We start from the raw sequence: 11,862 nt of genomic DNA, 5'->3' as shown, positions 1-11,862 counted from the left end.
GTCCATAAACTGTCACAAAATGAATGCAGAGTGAACAAAGAGTGAAAAAAATTACAAACATTTACATTGAAAATGTCATCTAAACAGCGTGTAAAAAAGAGGCAAAGTGAAGATTTTTATCTTTTTATTGGAAATGTATTATACAGACACTGGAGTTGTAGTTTCTTCAGTGGTGCAACTCTGTCTCTAAGAATGTTTGCAACACTTTTAACAGAAAACACTTCCATAACCTACAATGTAGAAGTTAGAACCTAGCTATCACAAATTAGCAATCACATTTAGAAGCAAGGATCAAACATAAACAAAAACAACAAATGATTTCCGGCAATTAATCACTTCTATTAAATAATAATTTGATTAAATGATTCTTTGATGCTGATGGACTCAAATAAGGTTGAATCAACTGTCTGAGACTACTAAAGGTGGCATTATATAAGCACAAGGCAGAATTATAAGTCTCTAAATGGTTCCATTTACACGTACTGTAGTTTACCTTCATTTATTATACATAAAGGCTGGTGAATGCAACCTTATCATAGTGCTTATAGCAGGAATAGCAGAAAATGCACTGAAACAACTACACCTGACAACGGATTCACACTTGGGAATAAGCAAAAGGTCACTTTTGAATTTGTATTTGTTTCTCCTTTTTCCTCAAAGATTACAAAGACTTTACATTCTAAAAGCTAATAAAGATTTAATTATGCTTAGTCATTTAAACCCTTGGGGTGTCTCTTATTATCCATATATTTAGAAATCTTACAAATCGTAGAAGTTATTTATTCTATTTACAGTATCAAATTAGGAATGTATTTGCCTCTGCGGAATGCTAATATTTCAAGCAAATCTCTAGTTTACATGCAGCCAGCCTCTGATAAAAATACACAGAAGTGGTGCAATTATCAGTGATATGTTTCTATTAAAGCTCAGTACAGTATATGTTTTTGATAAAGATATAATGATTCAGTATAACAGCATTTGTATAAAAATTAAACAGTGGATTGCAGAGAACCATTTCAAATTTATAAAAGCCCAGATCATAATCTTGCAACATTATAAAAAGGAAATAATAAAATAATAAAGATATTGCTTTCCAAGTGCAGTATTTAGGCAGCAGTCTGTATTGTTACTCACACTTGAGCGCTTCTTTCGGCGAGCAACAGTGTGTTTGCATGGGCCAGCCTCCAACATACCGATGTCATGAAGCCGATGTTCTCTTGATAAGCAGGGCATATCGGTTCCTTATGGTTTCTTTCTTGATATACAGTACACCCGGCTTGAGGTTCAACAAGTTAAATTGCTTCTTCCCCTGTGCCCAATCAACTCACTCAATATTGAGATGATTCAGTGCTTAAACAACAAAGTCATTTGAGTGAATCACACTCATGACTGATCACAATGATGCAAATGATGCCAAGGAACAAAAATCTGTATACTATATTTTACTTGTCTAAAAACATGTTTGCATTAAGCGTGGTAGGTTTCTGAGCACAAAACGTGAAGATTTTCCTTTATCTATTTATATCTTATAATCCCTAGGGTATTTTTAACCCCCAATTTAAAATAGTCTGCAAACTATTGCTAACAATATTCCATTGTTTGTTTTCTTTGCCTCTGATAAGGGAGCACAGACCATAAGAAGTTATTCTCACAGTGTACTTACCTATAATTTGTGAACCATCTGCTGTCATTTTTAATTCAGCAACCCAAGAAACGGGAAACATGATGTGCATCATATTTCAACAAGAATAAATATTGTTGCCATCTTATCAACACCAGATTCTTTGGAAATGTGGGGGATTTAAGAAGGACAATAAGTTCCTTTTGTAACTGTTAAAAGTAAGATTCTGGTTTAAAGAAAACATAATAGAAGAAACGCATTAAGCATAACATTTGTACCGTAGATATACAATAATTGTGGATGTACCTAAGCTGCCTCCCTATTTAAAATGTACTTGAAGTAAGATACCGTATCAGTGACATCTTGGGTTTTACAAGCCCTGCACATTTTACAATCGTTTATAAATGAATGGGCAAAACTATTAGCTAAAAATTACTTTATTTCCTTTCAAATTGATTTTCATTTCAATATGCATATTAAAATTTGGACATTACGTGAATCTTTAATTGGGATCCAAAAACATTGCTTTCCGCTTCTACAGAGGCCAAATTCAGTGCTACAACTATAATATTGACTAATCATTTGACCAGGACTACAATGCAAAGAATGTTGATTAGGAGCTCCCTTTCTTCCTCCCATTTAAAGAGACAGTAGCTCTCAGAAGCCATCCTAACGCAATCGATCAAGAATTATATGAAGACTGAGACAGCGGAATAAAACAGTAGCGGACTCAGTTGTGTCAAGCCTGATGGTAAGGTAGTGGTTATGGTAGAGCAGACCTGGCCAAACGGGATTAACTGAGGGAGAGTTTGCAGCTGCTACTACTACTTTCTCTCTCTCTGAACCCCGAAAAAGGAAACGGCTAACCGCAGCCAGAAACAAATCCCAGAAGGGATTTGAGGAACTCTATAATTTGGAAGGGTTAACGCCAATGGTTATAAATTCCAGGGGGGATTTAATTACCCTGAAGGGGGTAAAGTAACTCTGCTTGATTAACAGGTTGAAATCAGTCAGTTATTAATCCCAGAGGGGATGTGGGGTTCCCCCACGGGTTAACAGGAGATCGGGGTTCTCCAGTAGGGGAACAGGAAGAACAAGAGATGACTGACTGTAAGCACCTCAAAACCCCAAGTCCACGAGCAAAGGGTTAGGGATACTGCACTGGGTAGTGTGAGATGGTTGCATGGGAACACTCCTGGTCTTTGTTACTGAAGATGCTACAGCCCTGGATCTCCACAGGTGGCTCAGAGATGTTTGAAGGTGGCACAGGAACAACTAACTAACCATAGGAGACCAGCATGAGAAGAATTTAATCAAAACGTATTGATAGGACTTACTGTACATGAGTGGTCATGCAAAGGTGTATAATAAAAAAGAAAAATATCTGACAGGATGAGCAATCTTTAAAGTTACAAACTTTGCCATGTGTCATTGCCATGTTACGTTATGTCATACTATATTACCTGTAAAGAATAAAGATAAGATCACTTTATTGGCCAAATACAATTTCTTGTATTAGGAATTTGTCTTTTCACATACCCCAGCTTGCTCTCCATGAGACACACAGACAGGGAGAGAAGCTTGTGGTCAGAGCACAGGGTCAGCCATTGTACAGCACCCCTGGAGCAGTTGGGGGTGAAAGGCCTTGCTCTGGGGCCCAACGGAGTAGGATTCCTCTGCCGGCCGTGGGATACGAACCGGCAACCTTCCAGCCACAGAGCCACCACACCGCCCCTAAGGGTTAAAATAGTTAGTCTTGAGGATCAGAAGGATTGCACAAAAAGAAATTGGTTTGGTATGCTGCAGGTCACTAGAAGTCTAGTTCTTTGAGCCAAGAGCAAAGGGTTCAGGGAGTCAACTCTCTATGCACTAAAGTATCTTCCTGGTTATACAGTGACTCAGTATCCTGACCTCAGCAGTAGATGACCATTTCTGTAAGAAGGGAAACAATAGCAACAAAATAATCTCAGATGAGATTAGTTCCTTAACAGGCAAGCAGGTTCTCATATAAAGGTATATAACCAAGGTTAGGGGAAGCTGGGTAGCCATACCTGGAGCACACACCCACTGGAAAAATGTAGAGACCTTATGTTAGTCTCACCAGAGCCACCTAACAACAGCACTGTCAAATTTGCAACCCAGTCACAGGTCATTCCAGTGAAAATGCCACCTTCCTCAAATTTAGTACCAAAGAGCTGCCAGCCTTGGGGAAGACAGCATGACAAACTGAGCCGCTCCTGTTACAGTGGGCAAATTCTGGCTGCTAATGGAGTTTCAGAAGTTTGGGAGGAATGTTAGACCCTAAACTCAAACATGTCCTCCTTCTTGTATCTCTGTCCCTTTCCCCCACCTTCTCATCCACACCCTTGTTGACTCACCATTCCCTCAGCTACAAATAATACCAAATAATCTGTACATACTGCATTCCGTCCCTCTGTTGCAATTCACTGAGATCTAATTGAACTACTGAAGTCTAATGAACCTGAAAGAAATGACTCTTCCCTCATTTATCATCACCTAGCTCTGCAATAAAATTGTACCATGAATCATTATGTAAACTGGGGCTAGACCATTCCTTCCTGCGCTCTTCCCAGCTTCAAATGATTACTTTGCTCTTGGAAACGGAAAAGGTTGGAAAATTGCATAATTGGTATCGCTAGATGATTTGCATTTCACTTAAACTTTTAACATCAAAGCGCAGAGTCCAGTCTTATCTTTCCTTCACTCAAGAGCAAACTGCCAATAATTATAATGCAATGAGACAAGAAGCATATGTAGGCAATGATTCACAAACTGAAATTCAGTTTGCTAAATTAACTTTGACACAGAATAATCTACGGTTCTGCAATGAACAGCTACTGTAATGGTCAGGGTGACCAATCTCTATATCTGGGACCACATAAAATTTCTCTGAGTTGTAATTCATCAGCAGCATCAGGTGAATAAAGTCCAGGTGAAATTTTCAAAACATTTGCTTATGGGTAAATGCCGGACAACATAAATTAATAATTAACTTCTGATTACTTTTATCCCTTTCAGTCCATGAATAATTCTTGTGCAATACTCACATAACTAATGCAATATTAGAAAAGACATACAACGTTTCAGATTTGGAGACTTCTTGAGGTCTGAAGACTCCACAGTCAGAACATCGTGTCTCTTTTCTTTCCAGCATGGAATAAACCCTTACTAACCCTTATTTACTAATGCAATATTGTTTTGTTAATATGTGTTTGTACTGTACATTCTATGGGAATCACTCTTAAAAATGTACACATAACAAATTTATAAAGAATTAGAAAAAAACACCAACACACCTCACTTCATATGAACAGATCTTCCATTCCGACAGGTGATTTATCCACACTCTTTGTGATCTGTTGGTCAGGTATCACAGTAATGTTCACCCCATGAAATGCTTGCAAACCAGAGATTTCTCCTCTTGTAAAAATAATCTTATACCGGAGGGTTTCTCTGTTCAATGACCAAGCTCTCAAAATCTTAAGTTTTGGTTCTCAATCACGTATGACCAATCCATTTAATCTTAAAAACACTGCTTTTTCCTGTAAAACATAATTTTCTTCAGAAATTTAATCCATTTTCTAAATGAAAAGCTGTATCATATATATATTATCAGGAATCTACCCACAATATAAAACTAAAGCATTTACTATTAATAAAAAAAAAATTGTGGGCAAGTCATGCAAATTCTAATTACAGCCCCATCTGCCCATTATGACCCTAATTGATCCTTGTGCAACATAGTTTATTGCGAATTTCACACATACTGAACTCTCACTCCTGTTTATCAGAAATCCAGAGTTTTTGACTACAATGCCTTTGGTGTATTGCCATACGGTTCTGTAAGTGAATCACTACCACTTCATTTTTAAAGACTAATTAAGTAATTGCCTGTCCCGATCAACCTGACCTGACCACTAGGACAGTGTTTCAAAGTATTTCAGGACTGTGTTCTGCAGTTAAGGATAATCACAAGCCGCTTGATCTGCACAGTACATTTTCAATTTAATTTAATGAGACATCCCCCCATTTAAAAGTCCTTTTAGTTTTAAAGATAGATATCTTTCTTTCCCTCTACCCATATTTTTCCAGAGCTGGAAAAGCCATTGGAAATTTACAAGTATTTCTTAAAATGGATGTTTTAGGGAATAAACTAGTACATTCACATCTCTTCTAATATCTCAGGAGCTTTGAATATCAAACAGATGGTGACCACATTTTAAAAAAACAATGATGAAAATCATCAACATTTAATCAAGTGCTAAGATTTCAATATTTCAGGATTACATAAACAGTATCAAAGAGTGTAACACTGGCCTAAAATGTCAACAATTTGGCTATACATCTGTCCATTACGTATGTAGCAGTATGATTTGGTCATAAAACATTTTTTCAGATTGCTAACCAATAGCTCTTTGCTTTGATTTCTAAAATATTTTAGAGAAGCATTGGAGAGACTCAAAAATCAATTTTCAGCATTTAGTATTGGGGTCAGGAGCGAATGATTCAGCAGAAAGGCAAATCTTTTTCTAAAATATACTGCTGACTGAAGAAGAAACCTTTTCTCATCTCTAGAAATACAGCATAAGAAGGAGCAAAATTTGATTCTATGGTATATAATTGCATGATCCAGGCTGTTAGAAATAAGTCTAATTTAAATTACCTACAGTATATACAGTAGGGTTAAATCCATCCATCTATTTTCTAACCACTTTATCCAGTACAGGGACATAAGGGAGGCAGAGCCTAATGTGGCAATAAGAGCTAGGCAGGGTACATCCCGGACAGGACACCAGTCCATTGCGGGGCAGACACAGACATGCACACATTTGTACCAGGGTCAATTTTCAACAAGAAGTCAACAATTGTCAACAAGAAGTCACATAACCTGCCAGTAGGTCTTTGGACTGTGAAGGAAACTGGAACAGCCCAGGAAAAGAACCCAGGGACCCAGCACTGAGAAGAAGCAATGCTAATCACTGCACCATCATTCATCCCTGCAGGGTTAAACCTTTCCATAAATTTATTCCAACTATGAATCAGTAAAAAAGAGCAACCAATCCAATTGTTGCTGAAATTTGATTTCAGCAATTACTTTGGTCTAATGAACAGAAATGCTACAAGCCCAATGAACCTCTATTTATTCCCTACTCCCTTGTGTTACATGAACTGCTTACAAGCTGAATGATAGTTTCATGTTCAGAAGCTACCACAAGCATGTTTCAAACAATGTCTACAATTTAGAAACATGGAAAAGATCCTAAAAACATTTAGCGTGCTGTAAATTATTTAGAATTTATAACTGAGCCAAATTCTCAGCTCCTGATGCATTTTTAATTCAACTTAAGACCAAAGTTTACAGTATATCCCATTTTACTATTTAAAATTTCATGCCCCAATCACTAACATAACCCTTTCAGTCTTGGTACGTGTAATGTAAACTTTGGCTTCTATGATACAGTGAGTACTGTTGATCCAAGGCATAACTTTCTAAAAGCAAATGTTCCTTAATACCATTTTCAAAAGATACAGTGCATTGATTAACAATTATTACTCAGTAACAAAACACATTTTTTGCACTAGTAAAGCAGCCTCCCTTCTCACCTCTATCTTTTACACCATTCTTGTCCTTTGGGCACTCTCTCCTGCTCTTCCCTCTTGAGGGACTGAGGATTCTGGTGTAGGAAAGCAAGCAGCAGATGAGCATGTATTGATTTAAAAAACTCAGGCTACATTAACATATTCGATCCTGAGGCATTGCCAAAGACAAGGTATTTTGCCAAACTGAGTAGTGCTAAATATTTGACCAACACAGATCTGACTAAGGGCTACTCCCCAATTATCACAAGGTTGGAAAGAGTGATGAAGGGTTGCACTGTTAGTAGATGCTCCACATGCAAAGTTGCTTATTGCAGAGAAAAAAACCCCATCAGTTTTTAGGCTTAAACCTAAGCAGAAGAAAGTTATGAACTATGAGTAGAACAATCTTATGCTTTTGCTTTTAGTTAAAAAAAGGATATTATTAAAATAGTTTTCCTTAATTCTAATTTCAATTTTACCATTCTACAAAAGAACTATAAGGAAAAATTAACTGGAACGGACTGTCTTTGTCTTGTGAGAGTATTATTTACACAGATATATTGTTAATTCTAATAACCTCTCACACTTGACCTTTTTAAATCAAATAAACACAAAAAAACATCAAAATATATCTTCTATTGCATGATTCATATATGCTAGGAAATTAAATATACCAGCATACTGTACATCTCGGGCAACATTCAGCATTTGGCTGTTCTCAGTCTCATTTTATTAACAGAATTTTACAAAACATTAAGTCATTTAATGTTAATTTAGAAAACTGATATACATGATCCTTAATGTACTGTATGTCATTTTCTACTTCCTAATAGTGATGGAAAGCTTGTCTTTTCTTACAGTACTATCTCTACTTTTGCCTCCCTTAACAGATATTCAGCTCAATCTCTGGTGCTTACCTGCATGTTCTGTTTGATATTTTTTGAACTGTGGATCACAATTCCCTAAGTTTGCTTCATGTTTTCTAAATCCCAAACCTATCCTTTCACTCCACAGAATGAAATGTAATGTAAGCTCTCATCTGAAATCCCACTGGTTCCCTCTTTTTCCTTTAGATCTTAGCACTGTGATAGCAGGAGCCACCTTCAATCCCAGCTTCAGTATAAACTTTGGTTTTTCTGTCTACAGATCTGTGGAGCTCCAATCTACTATACACTGATAACATGATCTGTAGCACCTGCACAATAACAGGGGAAGAAAAACCTTCACAATATAATCAGCAGTGCTCTATCCCTGTGGTGATAATGCTGTGTGTGACCTTCAAGTTGAAAACAGACTTGCTGACCAAAGTCTTCTCTTTGAGTGCAGTCTCTGGGATTACAATTGTTTCTCTTTACTTTGTACACCTGTACAACTATAACCCAAACATCCTGCTTCAGATTGATAAACTCACGGAAGTATTATCTCTTTTATTTTTAAGTTAAGAGGAGATTTTGGGAATACACTGACAGCTTTATGTCAAAGGTATATAATTCAAATGAATTCCACGTCTCTCCACTATTCATGTTCACAAGGCTCAAGGTCAACATCTACAATATGGTCAAACACCAGACAGGAAACAGATCAGGTGAAAATGGGAACACATACAGTATACAGTACAGACAATTGCTATGTAGGTATAATATCAAGTGGTGAACAGGGGCATTTTCATGCTGCAGTGATTTTACACATGGGCCCGTTATTTTTACTCCAAATGAACCACAAAGTGTGCTTTCCTGGATGGAGCAGAGAAACCCAACCATCAGAAGTGTCAGCACACCATATGGCAGAGTCTATGGAAAGTCAACAGTGGAACATCTGGATTGTTTTGTGATGGCTTAACATAATCACTCCCATGCTGGTACTCATTTGAGAAATAGCCCCAGAATGTCCATGGTGTTCATGGTCCAAAACCTTTCACACAGAAATATAAATATCATGTGCAGGACTGAGCCAAAGGTACAGTACCTGTTATACAGGTACTGTGAAATTAAAACCATGTTTAGTGGACAGAACATATCAAATAGACTCAGATGACAGAAAGCTAGTCCTATTATTGATGTAATTTGTGTTTCTTGGGGGGAATAATACTAAAGATATAAAGGACTCCTTATGTTCTACATAAACAGCTCATTTGCAGTTGTGAGATACAGAAATGAAATACCTGGCAAGATATTGAGACAGGTTTGGCAGGTGTTACAGCTCATTTGATCTTAATACAATAATGACAATAATGCTCTACTAAATCATGGGAATGTATTGAACAGGAACCTAGAAGGGAGGACTATCTACATAATGGAATGTCACAGAAGATCTCCAGACACGTTATCTCTTTATATTGACCAGGCATTGATCTGAGCTCCAGATTGCTCTAGAAGAGAAGTGGAGAAGTCATCCTAAGTACCACTCCAATATTAAATAAGTAGCATGTGAAGAAGAAAATGACAATGATAGTGAAATAATAAACATATATACTATTGTGACAGGAACAAGTAATAGGTTTATTCCATGCCGAAAACAGAAGAAAGAAAACACACCGTTTCGGCTGTGGAGCCGAAGAATCTAAATCTTTTTCTAGATCTATTTGTCGTTCCTTCTCTTCCTCCCTGGTCTTCCTGCCCTCTTCTCTCACCAAACCAGCATTCTGTCTCTTCACAGCGATCTGCTCCAAGATCCAAGACCAGGCTTTCTAACCATCTCCTATTGTCGTCATTATAATATCATACCTAAAGGATTTCTCCCCTGAAATTTAACACTTTTTCTTTTGACTCTGACACCACCCAAGGTAACACTCAGATACTTCTACAACAGTGTTCTAGGAAACTAATGCTTTCTACCATTTTCTCAGATTACCCTTTCCGACAACAACAGCTTACACCTGAGGAAGTCTCCACAGCCGAAACGTTGTGTTTTCTTTCTTCTCTTTTCGGCGTGGAATAAACCTTTACTTTTCCTTTGCAGCCTACGCATGCTGACGCAGCTGCCCACCTGAACTATTATTATGACAGGCAACCAGCATAAACATCTCCTGAGAGGAGCCACTGCAATCACGATACCTGAGAGCTGGGCTCCCCCCTGTTTAAACTCCCTAGTAGCAGCCATGGGAGATACTGTACTGTACCAGGGAGAGGCCAGAGAGACACCACACCCCAGGGCTCTGTGGGAGAGCCAAGACTACAAGAGAGCCCAGGCTACAGCTTAAGTGTTGTTTAAAAGAAACTGAAATTTGTTATCATAATCAATCCTTTGATTATGATAACAAATTAATAAGTCAGTTTTTCTGCTACAGACATAAACAATAAAGAAGACCAACAGGCTATTTCACTTAATGAAATATCAGTGCGGTGGCTCTGTGGCTTAGGATCTGCACCTGTGGCTAGAAGGTTGCTGTTTCATATCCCGCAGCCGGCAGAGGAATCCTACTCAATCCTACAATTTCAGCTTCTTATAATAAATACTTAACATTGGAATATTTGCATGGAGAGTATTTATACAGTATCTGTATTTGTACAGTCCTTGTGATTTAACAGCACAGGTTCAGTCAATAGCAGTTAAAAACACTTAAATCTAAATTCTCATTTAGACAAATATTAAAATGGGTGAATAACATTATCCAATTAACATAATACTGACATTAAAAAGTTAGGTTTAAGTATCTCTTTAATAACCTTTTTTATGTTCTTAAAACAGAAACAGAGGCAATGCCTGAAGTGCTGTGGATGATATTGTGGATCTACATCTTTAACCACAAACCAAAAACAGTACTTCATCGATTATCAATTATCCTAGGGGAGAAGGGGTCACCAGACTTTCACAAACACTGGATAATTGCATCAAAGCTTTTACAGTATTTGAATTTTGCACATTCTATTATAACATTCTGTTTTAGGGGTTGCGTACTTGTTTTGAATGTGTTCTGAATTTGTTTACTGTATTAATAATGCAGTAAAAGCATGGAGTGCTTAAAAAAAACAAATACAGTAGATTACATACTGTACGTTTTAAGTATTGCAAAAACACAGTGCTATCCAGTGCACATAATTTCCATCTTGTTAAATGCGATGTACAATATATCTCATTTAGTACAATAAATGTATATGTACTATATGATATACTTTCTCCAGAATGGTCCATCATTGATTAAGGGTAATGAGATGCATAATTGATGATCTGTTCTTACTTCTGTTCTACATTATACTGAGCATCAAAAAATGAATCACTTACAACTGCAACAAAATCTCAAAGCTACTAAACTAAATTCACAAAAAAAATTTACATAGTATTATCTAACCAATTCAGGGTCTTGGGGGAGGTGGAGTCTATCCTGGCAAGCAACAGGTGCAAGGCAGGCTACACCCTGGATGGGACGCCAGCCCAAAGCAGGGCAGACAAACAGATAGCCATGTGCACACTCACACCAGAGAGATTTAGCAGGTTGTATTCTATTTAGTTTAAAGGGCATTTTATCTTTTCTTTTGACATCTGTAGGCATAATTTAAGAGTTGAATACGTGGTAGGAATCTGGAGTTTTTCCTGGTAGTCTAGACATAGGTCTCCGAGTTGCCTTATCTGTACATTCGTATTGTAGGGTAATTTCTGTGTTGTACAGTATGTTTATGTTGTGTGTGGTTCAGTGTGTGTCA

This window comes from Atractosteus spatula, chromosome 6 (assembly GCF_055471065.1).
Source record: "Atractosteus spatula isolate fAtrSpa1 chromosome 6, fAtrSpa1.hap1, whole genome shotgun sequence".
Classification (NCBI taxonomy): Eukaryota; Metazoa; Chordata; class Actinopteri; order Semionotiformes; family Lepisosteidae; genus Atractosteus; species Atractosteus spatula.
The sequence above is the reverse complement of the archived record's forward strand: the minus strand, read 5'-3'. Positions refer to the sequence as shown.